The sequence below is a fragment of the Delphinapterus leucas genome, chromosome 14 (assembly GCF_059928025.1).
Source record: "Delphinapterus leucas isolate spDelLeu-1000000601 "Yukka" chromosome 14, BTC_Dleu_Yukka2, whole genome shotgun sequence".
Taxonomy (NCBI): domain Eukaryota; kingdom Metazoa; phylum Chordata; class Mammalia; order Artiodactyla; family Monodontidae; genus Delphinapterus; species Delphinapterus leucas.
In genome coordinates this window covers 39,349,345-39,369,803 of record NC_143142.1, presented here as the reverse complement: position 1 = coordinate 39,369,803, position 20,459 = coordinate 39,349,345, and the positions used below count along the sequence as shown (strand labels likewise).

Genomic DNA, 20,459 nt, shown 5'->3' with positions numbered 1-20,459 from the left:
GTATAATTGAAATTTGCTGAAAAGGTGAAACTTGAGTGTTCTTACCAAAAATTAAAAAATAAATAAAAAGGTAAATATATGCGGTGATGGATGTGTTAATTAACTTGATGGTGGGAATCCATTTACAATGTATATATATATGTATCAAATTATAACCTCAGTTTAGCTGAAAAAAGGTCATTGATATATCCATGGTCATCTAGGTTTTTCTTATGTTATCATCTAAGGATTTTATAGTTTTGCATTTAACATTTAGGTCTATGATTCATTTTGTGTTAATTTTTGTGAAGAGTGTAAGGTATGTGTCTAGATTCATATTTTTGCATGTCCAGTTGTTCCAGCATAATTTGTTGAAAAGTCTCTTCCTTGCCCCATTGTATTTCCTTTATTCCATTGTCAAATATCAGTTGACTGTATCTATTTCTTGGCTCTATTCTGTTCCATTAATCTACTCGTTTATTCTTTTGCCAATACCACACTGTCCTGATTGCTGTAGCTTTATAGTAAGTCTTGAAGTCCAGTAGTGTCAGTCCTCCAACTTTGTTCTCCTTCAATATTGTGTTGGGACTATAGCTTTTTCATAATAATAACTAATAATTTAGGGTACTTGTCACCTCTAAGCACTTTTTATACAATAACTCATTAATTATCATAAAACATTATAAGGTAGGTGTTAAAATATTTAGAGATGAGGAAATAAACAGTTTTTTTTTTAATTAATTAATTATATTTATTTAGGCTGCACCGGGTCTTAGTTGAAGCATGCTGGATCTTTGTCGCGGCATGTGGGATCTTTTAGTTGCGGCATGTGGACTCAGTTGCAGCATGCATGCAGGATCTGGTTCCCCAACCAGGGATCGAACCTAAGCCCCCTGCATTGGTAGTGCAGAGTCTTACCCAATGGACCACCAGGAAAGTCCCAGTTGAAGAGGTTTTGGCAGCTCATCTCTAGAACTCATGTGTTTAATCATTACATTACACTGCCTTAGAGGTGAACTAGATTTTGATCCTCAAATTGATATTTTTTCTATTATTTAGCTACTTTTATTTATATGTGTTATTGTTAAGGCAATAATTACTTTTAAAGTTCCTTTCAATAACATACTTGTTTTTTTTCTGCCACTCAGTGAGTGGGAAAGAAGAGTTTTATATTCACCCCCTCCAAAAAAAAAAAGTTTCCTCTACTTCTCACAAGCTATTTATTCTGTGTTAGTATTTCCCTAACATATTTGACCTGAGATATGTTTCCCAAACATATTTGACCTGAGAACACTCTTTTTTTTATAGCATACTATCATACTTGTTAACCTCCTACCTACTACCACGTGAAGTATTCTGCAGGACACTAGTTTGGAAAAATGAGATGGCACCAATACTCACTGTATGTTGTAATATCAAATATTCTCCCTGGAATAGCAGCAGGTGTGATTAAAACCTCCCATAATTATCTACCTGGTTTTGCTCTTTATTTTTCATACCCCTTTACATGTATTTTACAAATCTTAGTTAAATTCTTTTGTCACAAATGAAACTAACTTGAGATACTTTAAGCCAAAAAAGGCAGAGATTTATTTTGAGGTTATAAAGGTATCCTAAGAAGAATAAAGGGATGTAGGTATTTTGAAAGCAGGGAGTCAGTCTGGCCAAATGAGGAATTTGAACCAGGAAATAGAAAGCCTCATTACTCTCATTCTCTCCCTCTTTGGGGCACATGGTCTTTCATTTCTGCATGTATCTACTTCATTTTCCGTTCTTTGCAGATCCAAATGTCAGCTAAAATATCCCAGGACTTGAGATTTAGATAATATTGGCATGAACCACATTCCACACGCATTGAGGCTCTGGAGACTTCTATGAGATTTCTACAGATTTCTGAGTGAGGGCCAGTGAGATAAGGGGGTGGGAGAATGCCAGGCTGATGCTCTCCTGGTCACCTCTGGCTCTGGGTCCCTGTTTCCATGTCATAGACTTTGTTGAAGATTTTGGAGTTTATATCACAGCAATATAATCAGTACTATTTGCTGAGAATATTTTTAACCACTCCTGAGAAATTTCCTTTGGACCTTCACCCACAATAGTCCTTCCACTTCAAACTTCCCTGCTGAATTCTTTCTCCTTCTCTTTTCTGGAGGGAAATAATTGTTTCTGATGTCATGCAGAGCAGCTTTACCATCTCCTTTGTTTCTATCTCTTCTGATACTTACACCCTCAGGGTTTTATACTCTATCCTAAGCAACTCAAACAAAGACACATCCCTTTATGTTTTTATTAGTTTGCTAGGGCTGCCATGACGATACCACAGACTAGGTGACTTAAAAAACAGAAATTTATATTCTTACAGTCTGTAGGCTAGAACTCTGAAATCAAGGTGTTAGCAGGGTTGGTTTCTTCTGATGGCCATGAGGGAAGAATCTGTTCCAGGCCTCTCTCCTTATCTTGTAGATGGATATCTTCTCCCCATGTCTTCCTTCTGTATGTATCTGTATCCAGATTTCCTGGTTTTATGAGGACACCAGTCATATTGGATTAGGGCCCACCCTAATGACTTCATTTTAATTTAATTCTTTAAAAATCTATGTCCAAATACAATTATATTCTGAGGTACTGGGAGTTATGATTTCAACACATGAATTCGGAGGTTGGGGGGTAACATAATTTAGCCCATAGCACTGGTATTTGTCTCTAAAATAGTATAAGTTTTACCTTCGTTACTTTTGCTTCTTAGTGTTTATTGGGGGAAAAAAGTCCTCTCTATAGCAAGTCAGTTTAAGCAAGCAGCTTTAGCGGATTAGAATTGGGTTCCAATTCCAAATCCCCAGGACAGAGAATCAGATTGACAGAATTGAGGTTATATATCTACCCCTGATCACTCAGCACTTGCCAGCGTGAGATTATTTAGTACATATCAGGTTGATGGGGCCCATGCTTGTTGACTAGCTTCCAGTGAAGTGAGAACAGTTAGGAGCTGGTCAGTCACCTTAAGCATTATCTACCATTAAAAAACCAGTGTAAATAGTGTAAATTAAAATTTATTTAGAATTGAAAAGGGCAATATTGTATATTTTCCAATTTTTATGACTAAAACTAACTTAAATAGTAGAATAAACCCTTGAGAATTTATTACTGAGAAAATTTTATGATCAAGACTTAAGAGAAAGAACGTGAAATGGGTATTTTATATCTGTATTTAATGTGGAAGTAATTGGTGTACTCAAACTTCTAATGTGCAGTCATAGAACTACAAAGCAAAATGAACTTATGGTTAAATATCGCAACTTGCTTTGTCTGAAATTACCTAAGTACTACATAGATGCTAATGAATTCTCCAACTTGAGGAGACATGCAATGAAAATTGCATCACTCTGGTTCTAAGTGCTGCTGTAAGCAGTGATTATTTTTTTTCCACCCATAGTTTTTTTCCTTTAAATTGCTGCCTTGTGCCAAATTAAGAGAGATGAATTTGCAAATAGCTTCACTTTACGTGCCAGCAATAAATAACTAGACTCATCAAGGAAAGGTAACCTCAGCCACCTTTACAAAAGTTCATACATTTTCTTCTTTACCTTTATGCCTGTGTCACTACTACTTATTTTTTGCTGTGACACATGTTAGAGATTTCCTATGTCTGAGAGTATAATGACCAGTGTCTTTAGTGACAGAGAAGTTGTAATTAGCCGGAAACATGGCTGGAGGTCACATTTTCTAAGTAGCAACATGCTTTTACTTCTGGCTTGGAAGGCAATGGCAAGCTTCTCTCTTCCTACCACTCCAATTCTTTCCTCCTTGGCATTGTAGTATAGTTGTTAGGAGTCTGGGTTTCAAAATGAGAAAGGCCTGTGTTCAAATCCCTGTTCAACCATGTATTAGTTGTTAAATTCTTAGGTAAATTACTGGGCTTGTGAGATTAGTTTCTTCATCCATGAAGAGGGATAATAAGATTATTAAAAGGATTAAATGGGATATTTGCATTGTGTTTAGCAAGAGCCTGGCACATAGTCAATGTTTAAAAAGTAGTAGCAAGAGTTACAAATAATACTAATTATTATTTTCAGTGCTAAGCCTGGGGAAACAAAGGTGCATGAGGCATGGTCCCTGTCTTGAAGGAACTCACAGACCAATAAGGTGTGGGACTCAAAAAGTATCAGTGTAAATGTATCTTTATATTGGGAAGGCACTTGGTACTTGATAGTTGGTTCTTAATTTTTCTATTAAGGCTACATTATTATTTTGAAAAATACTTGTTACTGAAGTTTATTCTTAACTTTAGATTTTAAGAACTTTATCCTCAGAGCAAGTTATCATAAATGACTCATTAGACCTGTAGGTGTTGGCATTCTTTGCTCTGTTCTCAGTTCTGTCCCAGCTACATAGGCTGCCAGGCTCTTTCCTAGGTACCAGGGAGAGGACAGCCAGGTGGGTATCAGGATCAAAATGATGAACCATATTCAACCCAGAAGATTGGCTCTGGTCCCAGCTTTGGAAGTTGAGCAGAAGAACTAGAATGTGAGGTGGAAACTCAGGAAATCTATCTAGTATTGAGGCAAAGGAAAACAGGCTCAAGTCATTCAGTTGGTACCCAAGGCCAGATTTCCTCCAGGCACCTTGGGGGAAGAGGGAACAGAGAAACTTAGGAACTCAAGGAATCTGAGAAGGTGCTCAAAACAGCAGCCTGACCTTCATAAAAGTAGCCTAACCTGGGAGTAGGGTAGCGTAAGAGAGGTAGAGAGAATGGTGCTACCCATGCCTTAGCCCAGCGGCCTCTAAACCTTTCTGGCTGTTAATCTTTATTTTTATTTATTTATAAATTATATACATGTACCTGTATTACTAGTAACATCTCAGTGCATAATAAAATTCATTGTTAATGATAACTGCAATTATTTAAATAATTTAAGAAGTAGTTTAAAATTATTTTGGCTGGCTTCTTGCCAGATTTGATTATACTGTTACTGTTTTTAAATGAAGGTAGACTGATGAAGAAGAGATTTATCCACTTTCTTGTTGTTTGGTATTGTGCTTGCTTTGTTAATGTTATCTTTGTTTTGCCTTTTCTTTGTCTTTTCAAGGCATCATTTGAGGGTTATGTTTAATAATCCATAAATGCTCTTAGTTAGGCGTGTATAGACAGAAATGCATTGCTTATATACTGAAAACCAGAGAAAAATTAGGGAATTATCTCTTTCTGTTTGTAAAACTCCTGCTTCTCCCCCAGGTTACCTTGCATATCGTATGGAATGTGTTTCCTCCCCTAACATTCGAAGGGTGAATGGTTATGATATAATCCTTTTATTTTTTTCTGAACTGATGTTAGAAGAGTTTGGGAGAAGTTAAGGAAGTAACATTCTCCTTTTTATAAAGAAGGAGAAGAGAGGCAGGTCGATGTGTAGAGCTGCAGAGGAGAGGAGAAGGAGTGGAGGTTGAAAAGATGTGACAGTTACCAGAGGGAGTGAGTTTTGGGAGAAATAGATTAATAAAGGATCTTTTCAGGAGGCTTTACTATGTGAAATTGGTGTGCCCTGTCCCTCATATCTCCATATCTTTTGTTCTGGTTATACATATTTTTTGACTAAATAAGAATGCTGCATTCTTTAAAATTTCTTAATGATAGAGTACACACAACATTATACGCTCAAAATAATTTTCCTTGCTACTTGCCTATCCAAATCCTGCTCAGCTTAATGTCCACTTTTTCCAAGTAGTGTGTATCAGACTGTATTTTCTAAAAATGGCAGCAAAAATATTGCCCATTCCACATAATTCTTTTCCAAGGTGACTTTGATACTCTCCCCTTCACTGAAGGGTTTATACAAATGGCAAACAAATACATGAAAAGATGTTCAACATTAAACATCACTAGCTATTAGGGAAATGCAAATTAAGACCACAATGAAATATTCTTAACACACCTATTATATAAGCTAAAATTAAAAAAAATAAATAGTGGCAATATCAAATGCTCATGAAGTTGTAGAGAAACTAGATCTCTCATACATTGCTGGTGGGGAGGTAACATGGTAGAGCCAGTCTGGAAAATAGTTCATTGGTTTCTTGAAGAACTAAACATATACTTAACATATAACCCAGCAGTCACACTCCTGGCATTTATCCCAGAGAAATGAAAACTTATGTTCACACAAAAACCTTTACGTAAATATTCACGGTGGCTTTATTTGTAAGAGCTCCAAACTGTAAACAACGAAAATGTCCTACAATAGGTGACTACTTAAACAAATGATGGTGTATCCATACTAGGGAATACTACTTAGCAATAAAAGGAATGGATTATTGACACATGCAGTAACTTGGATGGATTTCAAGAGCATTATGCTGAGTGAAAAAACATCAGTCTTAAAAGGCCACATACTATAGAATTTCATCTACATAAAATTCTGGAAATGACAAAATTATGAGATAGATATAACAAATTAGTGGTTGCCAGGGTTTAGGGATGGTAGGGGGAAAGTGTGACTATGGAGTGATAGCACAAGAGACTTATTTGTGGTGATAGTTCTGTATCTTAATTGTGGTAATGGTTCCATGAATGTACAATGATCAAATGTACACACAGGAATGTATACATGTGACATTGTCACTATCCTGATTTTGAGATTTCCTGGTTTTGAGTAACTATACACAGTTACTAAGATGTAGCTATTGGGGGGAACTGAGCGAAGGATAGGTGAGACCTCTCTGTACTACCTTTGCAACTTTTTTTGCAATTGTAGTTATTTCAAAATAAGAGTTAAAAGAAGGCAAAAGACTAAATTTAGATTAGACCCTCATCAGCCTTTGTCTGCACTCTTTTCCCACCCCTGGAAAAGGCAGCAGAAGGGTGTTACAGAGCACACTAGAAATGTTTTAAATTTAACTTGTGAACTTTTTCTTTGACTTCAGTATTGCATAGCATTGTGTTATTTAATTTCCAAATGTTTGTGGGTTTCCTAGATATCTTACTATAATAACTTTCTAATTTAATTCCATTGTGCAAGATTTTAAACTTTTGAAAAATGTTGAGGATTTATAGCCTACTATATACCTACCTTAGTGTACTTTCCATGTACACTTGAATAGAATGTGCATTCTGTAGTTATTGGATAGAGTGTTTTGTAAACATTGATTAGGTCAATATGATTTATCATTTACTTCCTTGCTGAATTTTTGTCTACTTGTCTTATCAGTTACTGAGAGACGGTTATTAAAAATGTCCAGTACTGTTTGTGGATTTGTCTATTTCTTTATTTCTGTTAATTTTTGCTTAATGAACTTTGAAGCTCTTAGTAGGTACATACATATTTAGATTGTTAGGTCTTCCTAATGAACTGTGCTTCTTATCATCAGGAAATTTCCTGCCTTATCCCTTGTAATATTCTTCATCTTGAGTCCTACTTTGTCTACTATTAATATAGCCATACCAGCTTTCTTATATTTCCTATTTGCATGACGTGCATTTTTCCATTCTTTCACTTTCAACCACTTTATGTATTTATATCATTTTTATATTTGCTCTTCACAGTGTAACATTTCTATTAATTTGTCTTCGTGTTCACTGACTCTTTCAATTGCCATCTCCAATATGCTGTTATGCTCATTTGGTGAATTTTTCTTTTCAGTTATTGTGTGCTTTCCAGTTTGGGATTTACATTTAATCCATAAAAAATAATAGCTTTATTGAGAAATAATTCACATAATACAATTCACTCATTTAAAGTGTACAATTCGATGGATTTTAGATATGACACTAAAAATATGTGCATCAGTCAATACAATCATTTTTAGAATGTTTATATCACCTTAAAAAGAAGCCCTGTATCCTTTAGCTAACACCCCCAACCCCTCATCCCCTAAGCTCTAGACCATTAAGTTACTTTCTGTCTCTATAGATTTGCCTATTCTGGACATTTCATGTAAATGGAATCACACAAAATGTTTTTTTGTTTCTGGCTTTTTCCATAGTATATTTTCAAGGTTCACCAATGGTGTAGCGTTCATCAGAACTTCATTCCTTTATATTGCCAAATAATATTCCCATGTACAGATATACCACATTTTGTGTACCCATTTGTTTGTTGATGGACATTTGGGTTGTTTCTACCTTTTGGCTGTTAAGAATATGCTGCTAAAACATTTGTGGACAAGTTTTTGTGTGAACATATATTTTCATTTCTATTGGGTAGAAATCCTTTACAAGGATAAAGATCCAGGTGTTGTCTGGGCTGTCTTTTCATGTAGAGCTGAAGTCCTCTTTCAAGCTCTTATGGTTGTGGCAGAATTCAGTTCCTTGTGGAAGTATAACTGGGATCCCCATTTCCTTGCTTGCTGTCCAAGTATCTCATATAAGTGAAATCATAGAGCATTTGTCTTTTTGTGACTGGCTCATTTCACTTGGCATTATGCCTCTAAAGTTCATCCATGTTGTAGCATATTGCAGAATTTCCTTCCTCTTTAAGGCTGAATAATATTCCATTGTGTGTATATACCACATTTGCTGATCCATTCACCTGTTAAGGGACACTTGGATTGCTTCCATGTTTTAGCTATTGTGAATAATGCTGCTATGAACTTGTTCATAGTACTCTCTTACAATCTTTTTTATTTCTGTAGAATTGGTAATAATGTCCTCACTTTCATTTCTAATTTTAGTAATTGAATTTTAGTCTATCTAGCTAAAGGATTGTCAATTGTGTTGATTGTTCTGAATAACCAACTTTTGGTTCCACTGATTTTCTATATTGTGTTTCTATTCTCCATTTTACTCATCTTTGCTCTAATCTTTATTATTTCATTCATTCTTCTAGCTTTGGATTTAGTTTGTTCTTCTTTTTCTAGTTCAATAAGTTGTAAACTTAGATTGTTGACTAGAGATTCTCTTGTTTTCTATTAAAAAACTTTTTTGGACATCAAGTTGGGGACTTAGCCATCTGTCACATTTCTCTTTCTAGACAGTCCTCTGCAAGTAGTGAGTGAAGTTAAATCAAGCAAGTTAGAGTGTTTAGTACATCATTTTTCTCATAGTATTAGCAATTCTACACTTAGTAAGAACTTGGCAGAGGTTTGTTGATTAGATTTCATTTTTTCATTCAGCAAATATTTTTTGAGCATCTACTGTAAGCCAGGAACTGTTCTTTTTTCCCAATTGAGGTATAATTGACATATAACATTATATTACATTCAGATATACAACATAATGATTCGATATTTGTATATATTGCAAAATGATCACCATAATAAGTCTAGTTAACATCCATCATCATACATGGTTACAAATTTTTTTTTCTTATGAGGACTTTCAAGATCTACTCTCTTAGTAGCTTTCAAATATGCAATACAGTATTATTAACTATACTCACCATGCTGTACATTACACCCCCAGGACTTGTTTATTTTATAACTGGAAGTTAGTGCATTTTGACCCCCATTTTTTAAATTGGATTGTGTGTGTGTGTTTGCTAGTGGGCTGTATGAGTTCTTTATATATTGTGGATATTAACCCTTTATCAGATATATGATTTGCAAATATCCTCTGCCATTCAGTAGCTTGACTTTTCATTTTGTTGATGGTTTCTTTTGCTGTGCAGAAGCTTTTTAGTTTGATGTAGTTCCACTTGTTTGTTTCTGCTTTTGTTGCCTTTGCTTTTGGCATCAAGTCCAAAAATAAATCATTGCCAAGACCAACGTCATGGAACTTACCCTCTATTTATCTTCCAGGAGTTTAATTTACTATATTTGTGGGTTTATTTCTGGGCTGTCTATTCTGTTCCATTTGTCTGTATGTCTGTCTTTTAGCTAATACCATACAGTTTTGATTCCTATAACTTTGCAATGTAGTTTGAAATCAGGGAGTGTGATGTCTCCAACTTTGTTCTTCTTTCTCAAGATTGCTTTGGCTACTCAGGGTCTTTTGTAGTTTCATACAAATTTTAGAATTGTTTGTTCCATTTCTGTGAAGAATGCCATTGGAATTTTGATAGGGATTGCATTGGATCTATAGATCGCTTTGGGTAGTATGGACATTTTAACAATATTAATTCTTCTGATCCATGAGCACAGAATATCTTTCCATTTATTTGTGTGTTTTTCAATTTCTTTCATTAATGTCTTATAGTTTTTAGTATACAGATCTTTGACCTCTTTGGTTGAATTTATTTCTAGGTATTTTATTCTTTTGATACAAAGTTAGATTGTTGATGTGAAATCTTTCTTGTTCTGTAATGTAAGCATTTATAGCTATAAATTTCCCCCTTGGCACCATCTTTACTGCATCCCATAAAATTTGGTATGTTGTGTTTTCATTTTCATTTGTCTCTAAGTATTTTATAATTTCCCATGTGATTTCTTCTTTAATTCATTGGTTGTTTAAAAGTGTGCTGTTTAATTTCCACAATTTGGTGAATTTTCCAGTTTTCCTTCTATTATTGATTTCTTTATTCAGCCTGTTGTGGTTGGAGAAGATACTATAAGATATCTATCTTTTAATCTATTGAGACTTAATTTGTGGCCTAACATACAGTGTAGCCTGGAAATTGTCCCATGTGCAATTGAGAAGAATGTATATTCTCTTGTTGGGTAGAGTGTTCTGTACATGTCTGTTAGATCTAGTTAGTCTATTATGTTGTTTAAGTCCTCTATTTCCTTACATATCTTCTGTCTATTTATTCTGTCCATTACTGTGGTGGGGTATTGAAGTCTCCAACTAATAGTATAGAACTATATGTTTTTTCCTTTAATTCTGTCATGTTTTGCTTCATATATTTTGATGCTCTGTCATTAGGTATATAAATGTTTATAATTGCTATGTCTTCTTGAGTATTAACTCTTTTATTAATATATAATATCCTTTTTTTGTCTCTTGTAAATTTTTTTCACCTAAAGTCTATTTGTCTGATATTAATATATATACCCCTGCTTTATTTTGGTTACTGTTTTCATGGAATATCTTTTTCCATCCTTTAACTTTCAATCTATTTATGTCTTTGGATCTAAAGAGAGTCTCTTGTAGATGGCATATTTGCTTTTATCCATTATGCTAATCTCTGTCTTTTGATCAAAGAGTTTAATGCATTCACATTTAAAGTAATTACTGATATGGAGGTACTTTTATCTGTCATTTTGCTATTTGTTTTCCATGTGTCTGATAGCTTTTTTGTTCCTCATTTCCTGCATCACTGTCTTCTTTTGTTTTTAGTTGACTTTTTGTAGTGAAATGTTTAAATTTTTTTCTCATTTTCTCTTTTATATATTCTATAGTTATTTTCTTTGTGGTTGCAATGGGGATTGCATTTAACATTCTTAAGTTATAACACTGCATTTTGAATTTATGTCAGCTTAACTTCAATAACGTACAAAAACTGCTCTATTACAGCTGTATCCCCACCCCTTTCAGTTGTTGATATTATGAAATCACATCTTTATACATTGTGTGCCCCAAAACATAAACTAACAATTATTTTAAGCGCATTATTTTCTTAAATTGAAGTAAACAAGATTTGGAGTTACAAAGCAAAGTTACAATAATACTAGCTTTAGGTCAATTCTTCTTATTATTTTTTATTTGTATTAATCCCTTAAATCATGTAGAAAACAAAAAGTGCATAAAAATTGCATGTAGAAAACACAAAAAAGTTACAATAATACTAGACTTTATAGTTGCCCGTGTATCTACCTTTTATTGAGATCTTTATTTCTCCATATGGCTTCGAGTTACTGTCTAGTGTCCTCTCATTTCACCTTGTTGTACTCCCTTGAGTTTTTATTGCAAGGCAGGTCTAGTAGTAATGACTCCGTCAGCTTCTCTTTTATCTGGGAATGACTTAATTACTCCATCACTTTTTTGTTGTTGTTGTTGTTAGCGGTACACAGGCCTCTCACTGTTGTGGCCTCTCCTGTTGTGGAGCACAGGCTCCAGACATGCAGACTCAGCGGCCATGGCTCACGGGCCCAGCTGCTCCACGGCATGTGGGATCCTCCTGGACCAGGGCATGAACCCGTGTCTCCTGCATGGGCAGTCAGACTCTCAACCACTGTGCCACCAGGGAAGCCCCTCCATCACTTTTGAAGGACAGTTTTGCTGGATATAAAAATCTTGGTAGACAGGTTTTTTTTGTTGTTGTTAGTACTTTGAATATATCATTCCATTGTCTCCTGGCATCCAAAATTTCTGAGAAATCCACTGATAATCTTATTGAGGATCCCTTGTATATGATGATTCACTTCTCTCTTGCTGCTTTCATGATTCTCTCTTTGTCTTTGTCTCTTGAAAGTTTGACTATAATGTGTCTCAGTGTGGGTCTCTTTCAGTTTAACTTACTTGGAGCTTGTTGAGTTTCGTGGATGTTTACAGTTGACCCTTAAACAACATGTGTTTGAACCACACAGGTCCACTTATACATAGAGTTTTTTCAATAAATACTACTATAGTATTCCACAATCTGTGGTTAATTGAATTCATTGATGCAGAACAGAGGACATGGAGGGCTGACTGTAAAGTTATATGCGGATTTTTGACTGGACAGTAGGTCAGTGCCCCAACCCCCGCATTGTTCAAGGGTCAACTGTATATTCATGTCTTTCATAATATTCTCTCTGCCCTTTTCTCTCTCTCTTCTTCTGGTACTCCTGAAACGTGTTATGTTGGTCTGCTAGATAGTGTAACACAGGTCCTTTAGGCTCTGCTCATTTTTCTTCAATCTTTTTTGTTTCTGTTCCTCAGACTTGATAATTTTCATTGTCCTGTCTTTAAGTTCACTGGTTCTTGTCTTCTGCCTAATCAAATTTGTCTTTGAATCCATCCCTCTAGTAAATTTTTCATTTCAATTATTGTACCTTTCACTTCCACGATTTCTTTGGTTTCTCTTTAGGTTTTATATCTATTGATATTACCATTTTTTTCCTACATCTTTTTCTTGACCTTCTCCACATCTTCCTTTAGTTTTTTGAGCATTTTTAAGACAATTGTTTTAAAGTCTTTTGTATATCTGCCATTGGGTCTTTTTCAGGGACAATTTCTGTTGATATTTTTTTCCTTTGAGTGGGCCATACTTTCCTGTTTCTTTGTATGCCTTGTGATTATTTTGCTGAATATTGGACATTTGAATTATAAAGTGGTAATTCTGGAAATCAGATTCTTTCCCTTCCCCTGGATTTATTGTCATTTTTGAATGTCCTAGCCTTTAATGTCTGACTCCCAAAAGGGGAAAGAGAGAAAAACGAAGTGGGGAGGAAGGGCATTAGCCCTTTAAACCTCCTGGAAGTCACTTCAACCAGAAGGGAAAGGGCTTGCATCAATGGGAGGAGGTGCAACAGCAATTGCTGACCACCTCTTTGTCTGCACCTCTGTGCCCAGAAGTAGCAATCAGTGATCAGAGCACAGATCCCCTATATTTAGAGGATAGGGTCCTTTTTGTCTACCCTGGCTCTCACAAGCTATGTGCAAACTGCCCCCAAGAATATGTGCACAATTCCCTGCCACATGGCTAGGATTGAGGGATAGGTAGCTATTACTGTGCTAGGAGCTGAGAGCTGAGATTGACTAAAATTAATTGCAATTTATTGTCCAAATCTTTCCCTGGAAGTTGCAAGCCTTCAATAGACTCCAGGATTCCAAAATAGTTATATCAGACAGTTTCTGCCAGTCCAATTGTTGTCTAGATGGGGAGACAGATTCCTGGTGCTTCCTACTCCACCATCTTCCCAGAATCCTCTGGTATATCTTTTTCTGTAATATTATTTCCAAACTTTCTGTGCTCTCAGGTTTTTGTTTTTGTTTTTTGCAGTACACGGGCCTCTCACTGTTGTGGCCTCTCCCATTGCGGAGCACGGGCTCCGGACACGCAGGCTCAGCGGCCATGGCTCACGGGCCTAGCTGCTTCACGGCATGTGGGATCTTCCTGGACCAGGGCATGAACCCGTGTCCCCTGCATTGTCAGGCGGACTCTCAACCACTGTGCCACCAGGGGAGCCCTGTGCTCTCAGGTTTTAAATGTCTCTCGTTAATAGCATATAGCTGGGGCTTCCCTGTTGGCACAGTGGTTAAGAATCCACCTGCCAATGCAGGGGACACAGGTTAGAGCCTTGGCCCAGGAAGATCCCACATACCGCGGAGCAACTAAGCCTGTGTGCCACAACTACTGAGCTTGCGCTCTAGAGTCCGCAAGCCACAACTACTGAAGCCCATGCTCCTAGAGCCCACGCTCTGCAACAAGAGAAGCCACGACAATGAGAAGCCCGCACACTGCAATGAAGAGTAGACCCCACTCACCTCAACTAGAGAAAGCCAGTGCGCAGCAAAGAAGACCCAACACAGCCAAAAGTAAAACAAATAAACAAACAAATAAATAAATAGCATATAGCTGGATTTAAGAAAGTACCAGTTTTGGAGTCTCTGTTTTGTGTCTTGTGAGTTACCCTACTTAGTGATTACTGGCATATTTAGAATTGTTTTTAATCATCTTATTTTGTGCTTCCATGTGCTCTGGGGATTTTTTTTCCCCTACTTTTTCCTTTTCTCACTTCCTTGATTGGTTTGATCTTTCTCTCAACTGGTTTATTCTCTTTGTCTCAACTGGTTTGATAGCTATATATTCTCTAATTTCAGTGGTTTTCTTAAAATATGTACATTTCTTAACAAATCTAAAGTTAATCAACATCTATCCTCCAGGTAAACAAGATAGGAACCTTAAATTACTTTAATTCCAATTATCCTCTTCAGTCTTATAGAGAGAAAAGATGTATTGCTTGTAGGTGAATGACAGTCTGTTGGAAGATTTCTCATCAGCATCAATGATACAGCAACAAAATATCTTCTAAGAGCTGAGGAAAATTAACCATTTACTTAAAAGTCAGTATCATTCAAGAGCAAAACTCACAGATACTTAAATTTAAAAAAAATTTTATATTGGAATATGGTTGATTTATAATGTTGTGTTAGTTTCATGTGTACAGCAAAGTGATTCAGTTATACATATAAATATATCTATTATTTCTCTGATTCTTTCCCATGTAGGTTATTACAGAGTATTGAGTAGAGTTCCCTGTGCTATACAGTAGGTCCTTGTTGGTTATCTATTTTATATATAGTAGTGTGTATATGTAAATCCTAACCTCCTAATTTATTCCTCCCCCCCACCTTTCCCCTTTGGTAACCATGTTTGCTTTTTAAGTCTCATAGATCCTTTTTGAAAGTGTTACTGACTGTCTCAGATCAGGTGGACCCCAACTGGTCCTTCCCTTGCCTGGTACCAATTGCTCAAATTGAACGAGACTGGGTTTGGCAAAGCAGAGCAGAAACTTTATTCATTGATCAAGGAATGGAGAAGGGTGAGCTCATGCTCTAAAGACACCTTCTCCCAGAAGGGAGGAAAGTGGGAGACTTCTATGGGGTAAGAGGCAGATGTGTCCTAAGAAACTGGGGAAAATGGTGGAGATTTCCAGAAATAGCCGGGACACATGCAGTCCCTCAGGCTCCCTTGCACATGGCACTAATTGTGCCTAGCAAGGTAAAAGTCCCCACTTTGGGCAGAGATCTAGCATGGTAATGAAGCAAAGACAACTTTTGGACACTTCTAGGTTTCCTCTGCACAGGCACTGCCCTTGCAGTTAGGCTAGAACTGGTTCAGGGCAGTTGATTGTGTTTCCTTTGAGTTGTAACTGTGAAACATCTTTGACAAACATCAGGTGTTTTGGAACAAGAATAGAAATAGGTTAAAGCAGAGATTTTTCGGCTCCCTGGGATATGTATGGGTGACAGAAGAACACTAAGTGATGTATTTCAGTCAGAAAAAAACTAAATGCAAAAGAAAGGAGTAAGGTGTAAGAAACAATGTTGTTCAAAGGGACTGGTAAATGTATTGGTAAATTTTTGTAAGTTCTGACTATAATATCTAATACTAAGAATACTCCTGTGAGGTAGTTGGCTCCCCATTTTTACAGATGGAGAAAATAAGGGTGGAGAGGCTAAGTATCAAACTTGCATGAAGTCACACAGCTGAAGAAGACTAGAGCTAGGAGAATGCTCTCTTGTTCAGAAATAGCATGAGACTTAAAAAGCAGTGCTAGCAATCTATGTTCATTCTTTGAGCTAAGCTGTGACTCAGAGTTCTTGTGTTTATGAGCTCTAGAATGTATAAGGAAAATTCACTCAGGTATTATCCTCTGAATTAAGGAGAACAGGGAGCAAGAAGACCCACTAAAGATAAATTGTGAAAGTTTATCTTACTTGAAATCACAATTGTGTGGAATGATTTTTCAGTCACTTAGCATGATTAATAAACTTGGAGAAATATTAAATAACTGATGGTGATATGACCGTGTTAAGAAACCAAAGGCAGAGAGAGAAATCAGATTGAAGCAACAAAATTACTCTATTAGTAAAATTAGTAAATAGCAAAACATACGAGTTCCTCTGTATATGGGGATAAATTCTATACAATAAAACACATATAAAGTTGTATTTTTAAGAAAACATCACTTGATTTGTTCTTTAACCAGGCTTACAAGCTGCAATGTAATCTTTTAAAATTATAGGTAATTACAAGAAGGCACATTAAACCTCAGTTAATCACAGTTGTTTCAAAAATATGTCTCTTCTCTTAACAAAGCAGTAACCCAGCCAAAGCTTGGATAAACTGGCATTTCCCTAGATCACATGTTTCATTCCTAAACACAATGCCCCTTGTGTTTCTTTCAGGTGTCCATACTTTCTCTGAAAAATAGATCTCCCCTTCCAAAGCTTGAGCATTATCTGCTCTTTGTTTAAAAATAAATGCATTGTTCATGTGTGGACTAGTAGCGCAGGTGTTTTACGTCTCTTTTCCCAGTCAGGCTGATTCTTAAGCCTCTCGTGAAATCAGTTCAGTTTAGTTAAATCTCTGACATCCATTTCTCATTGCCATTTCCCTTTATGGCCATAATATAAGCCCCAAATACAACCAGATCTTCTTTCATTCCATTATGTTTACATTTTTTATTATCTCCGGAGTTGCCAACACTATTTCTTTCTCAGTTCTTGAAAGCTGATTCGAGGGCAAGGCCAAAGTTCTCATCAAGCATTAGCAGTCTGGGTTGCTTTCATTTTTCCTGAACTTCCAACTGCTACCTAATGGTATGTGTTTGCTCCTATCACTGGAAAGCACTATCTGAAAGCTTTGCATGAAATTAAACTCCCTGAGGTGTAACCAAACTGAATAAAGCCACAGAAGCATGTATTGAAACAACTCTTTTCCTGAGTGGGGCATGTGAAACACTGACATTCTTAACACAGTGAGGATTGGTATTGAATGTCAGGTAACTGATTCTGTCTTCTGAAGTATAGGGTTTCAAACCCTCATTTTATTTTCAAACAATCACTTTCATGTTATTCCCTAGAGAAGGAGGACGGTATGAATCTCAGATCACTGGGCAAGCTATAGCTGAGAAGGGAAAAAGGAGGGCAGAATTACTTAAAGACTTCATCTCTTCAATGCAAAAGATAGTAATTGATATTACTTATCAAAGTTTCTATTTTCTAGCTGTGTAATTTGAAGTTTCAAGCAATTTCTTACTGTTATTCATATCTCTAGATTTTTTTGCATAATCCCCCCTTTCTGAAATTTACTGTTACTGAGGTGTACTTCAGTAAAATACAGTGCATATTTTAGGATTTTATTATTCCTATTGCTTTCATGTCTAAGAGTTTTAAAAATTTCATCTTCCATTGTAAATGTTAGAAACTTTCCATGAAAATAGTGAATAATCAGCAACGAATCTAGCTTCTTTACTTTTTCTTATCCCAGTGTTTTGCTTAATACAAAGTGCTCAATGCTTTGTTGGTTAAAAAGAAGAATGTAACACACTGATGGTGTGTATTATTGCTTCTTTGTCCATTTACCAAATGTAACTGATCTGAACTTAATTGTGAAACACATTATTCTCCTGTGTCTGTAGAATTTCTCTAGGATGTTGCAACTTCATTTAAAAAACAAGAGCCCATTTCTTCAGTTGTGTTAAAAAGCTGCTTTTTGTAGGATTAACAATTTCAAAATCACTTTCACTTTATATTTTAGGATTGATAATTCTATAGATTTTAGACCAGAGTTTAGTATTCATATTACTACTGGCAATTCTCTGTTACACTGTGGCTACAGTTCATGTGGACTCTAGAATGGAACTCAGCATTATGTGAAGATATTAAGGAGATTTTACTTAGAAGTTAAGTGCCATGCCTCTGGCCTTAAGGAAAGTATTAATCAAGACACTCAGTGTTTTTGAGATTTTGATTACAATGGCTGAAGTGAATTTGCAACATATAATATGGAACCTAAACTCAAGCACAATTTCTCCTTTTATAGTTGTGTTTGAGCAAAGGTTCCTTATTTCTTCTTGAGCCAGCTGATTTCAGAATTCCTATGTAATGTCCCCTTGGGACAGCTAAAGAAAGGTCTACCCACAGATACATGGGAAATAGCACTCTGAGCTCCTTGAGATGGAGAAAGGGAAAAACTCTATTTTTCCAGCATCCTGGAGTTAATGTTTGAAAATGCAATTTGCACAAAATGTCCAAAGAGTTTTACTTAAGTGGTAAACACTACTGGTAAATTGACTCAGCAATTACTTTTTCCTTTTCAACTTTATTGAGGAGTAATTTATGCACAGTAAGTACAATTTGTCTCTTCTCTCCATTCACTATATTTATTTGACCATTTAAATATGTCAGTAGTGACTCATGTATATTTATTTTATAATTTGGGGTTATAATCCAATACCATGTTATTTATTTTTGTGCTCAAATTGTTCCAGCTTTGGCCATTGGGACCTCTTTCAGGTTGGCTCCTGTGTCGCTTTGACATGCCCCAGCCTTTTGTTTTTTGTGAGCTTCCTTACTTTCTGGTGCTACAAGATACTCCAGGCTTATCTTTTATTTTCTTTCCCTGCCCCAATCCTAGAATTAGCCATTTTCCCAAGGATCCCTAGTTCTTTTTCTTGGAAAATGGCATTTAGAAACCAAGATGTGGGTGCTGGATTTGCTCTTTGCTGCTGAGGTTTGATTGCTTCTAGGTCCTCTCAGTAGACAGAGCTAAGTAACATATGTATACATACTAACCCATGTATGCACATACACTTATAATCGACCTGTATCTATCTGTATATAAATTAATTGGAACATGAGTTCATACTGATGTCTCTGACTCTGATCCAGCACCACAGGGTTCATTCTATCCTTCTCTTGTTTATCTGCATCTTTCATCTCTGACAGTGAGAAACCTGGCTCATCCACATTCTGTTCACTTAATTGTTCAACTTTAGTATACATGTAAAGAGGTTACTATCAACATCTTATATGCAATTCTGTGTCTAAGAATTTATCCTACCATACATTCACACTGGTATGCAAAGATATATAGACAAGAACTCTTCACTGAAACATTGGATTCTCCCCCTTTCCTTTCTATTCCTTTTCTTTTAAACCATATTAAATTATCTTTGATTTTTAAACAAAACTTTTAAATTATGGACATTTTCAAATATACACAATAATAGAGAGAAAAGTATTCTGAACCCTATGTCATTATAGTACAACTATAAAAATTTTTAGCATTTTGCCTATCATGTTTCACTTATTTCTTATTCTTTTAAAATGTGTTTTATTGCAAATACCAGATATCATATTACCTCATTTATAATTCAGTAAGCATCTCCAACAGATGGCCTACACTAAAAACATAACCCAAATACCATGATCATAACTTTAAAAATTAACAGTTCCTATATATGATACCCAACCTATGGTCATATTTTCCCAATTCTATGAAAAGTGTCTTTTTTAACAGTTTCGTTGTTTTAATCAGAATCTGTGGCAGGCAGAATAATGCCCCTTCCTCCCCACCCCCCATGAAATGTCCACATCCTGATCCCTGGAACCTATTTTACATGGCAACAGGGGCTTTGCAGATATGATTAACTTAAGGATCTTGGGACGAGAACATTATCCTGGATTATCTGGGTGTTCTCAGTGTAATCACAAGGGTCCTTATTGAGAGAGGTGGGAGGTCAGAGTCACAGAATGAGATAAGGGCACAAGTAAATCTTGGAGTGATGCCATTGCTGGAAGGAGGCCACTAGCCAGGGAATGTGGACAGCCCCCAGAAGCTAGAAAAGGCGAGGAACTGATTCACCTCTGAAGTCTCCAGAAGGAATGCAGTCCCAACACTTTGATTTTAGCCCTGTGAGGTCCATCTTTGGACTTCTGACCTTCAGAAGATAATAAATTTATAAGGGGCTTCCCTGGTGGCGCAGTGGTTGAGAGTCCGCCTGCCGATGCAGGGAGTGCGTGTTCGTGCCCCGGTCCGGGAAGATCCCACATGCTGCGGAGTGGCTGGGCCCGTGAGCCATGGCCGCTGAGCCTGCGCGTCCGGAGCCTGTGCTCCGCAGCGGGAGAGGCCACAACAGTGAGAGGCCCGCGCACCGCAAAAAATAAATAAATAAATAAA

At 36.3% G+C, this 20,459-nt stretch overlaps 1 long non-coding RNA gene across 1 annotated transcript in view; it reads left to right on the top strand.

The window, feature by feature from the left end:
* Positions 1-20,459, top strand: part of LOC149747609 (uncharacterized) — a 46,334-nt gene extending 25,875 nt beyond the window's left edge. The window contains exon 2 of the long non-coding RNA XR_016387603.1: positions 1-20,459. This exon is cut by the window's left edge and continues 10,314 nt beyond it. This is a non-coding gene — a long non-coding RNA (uncharacterized LOC149747609).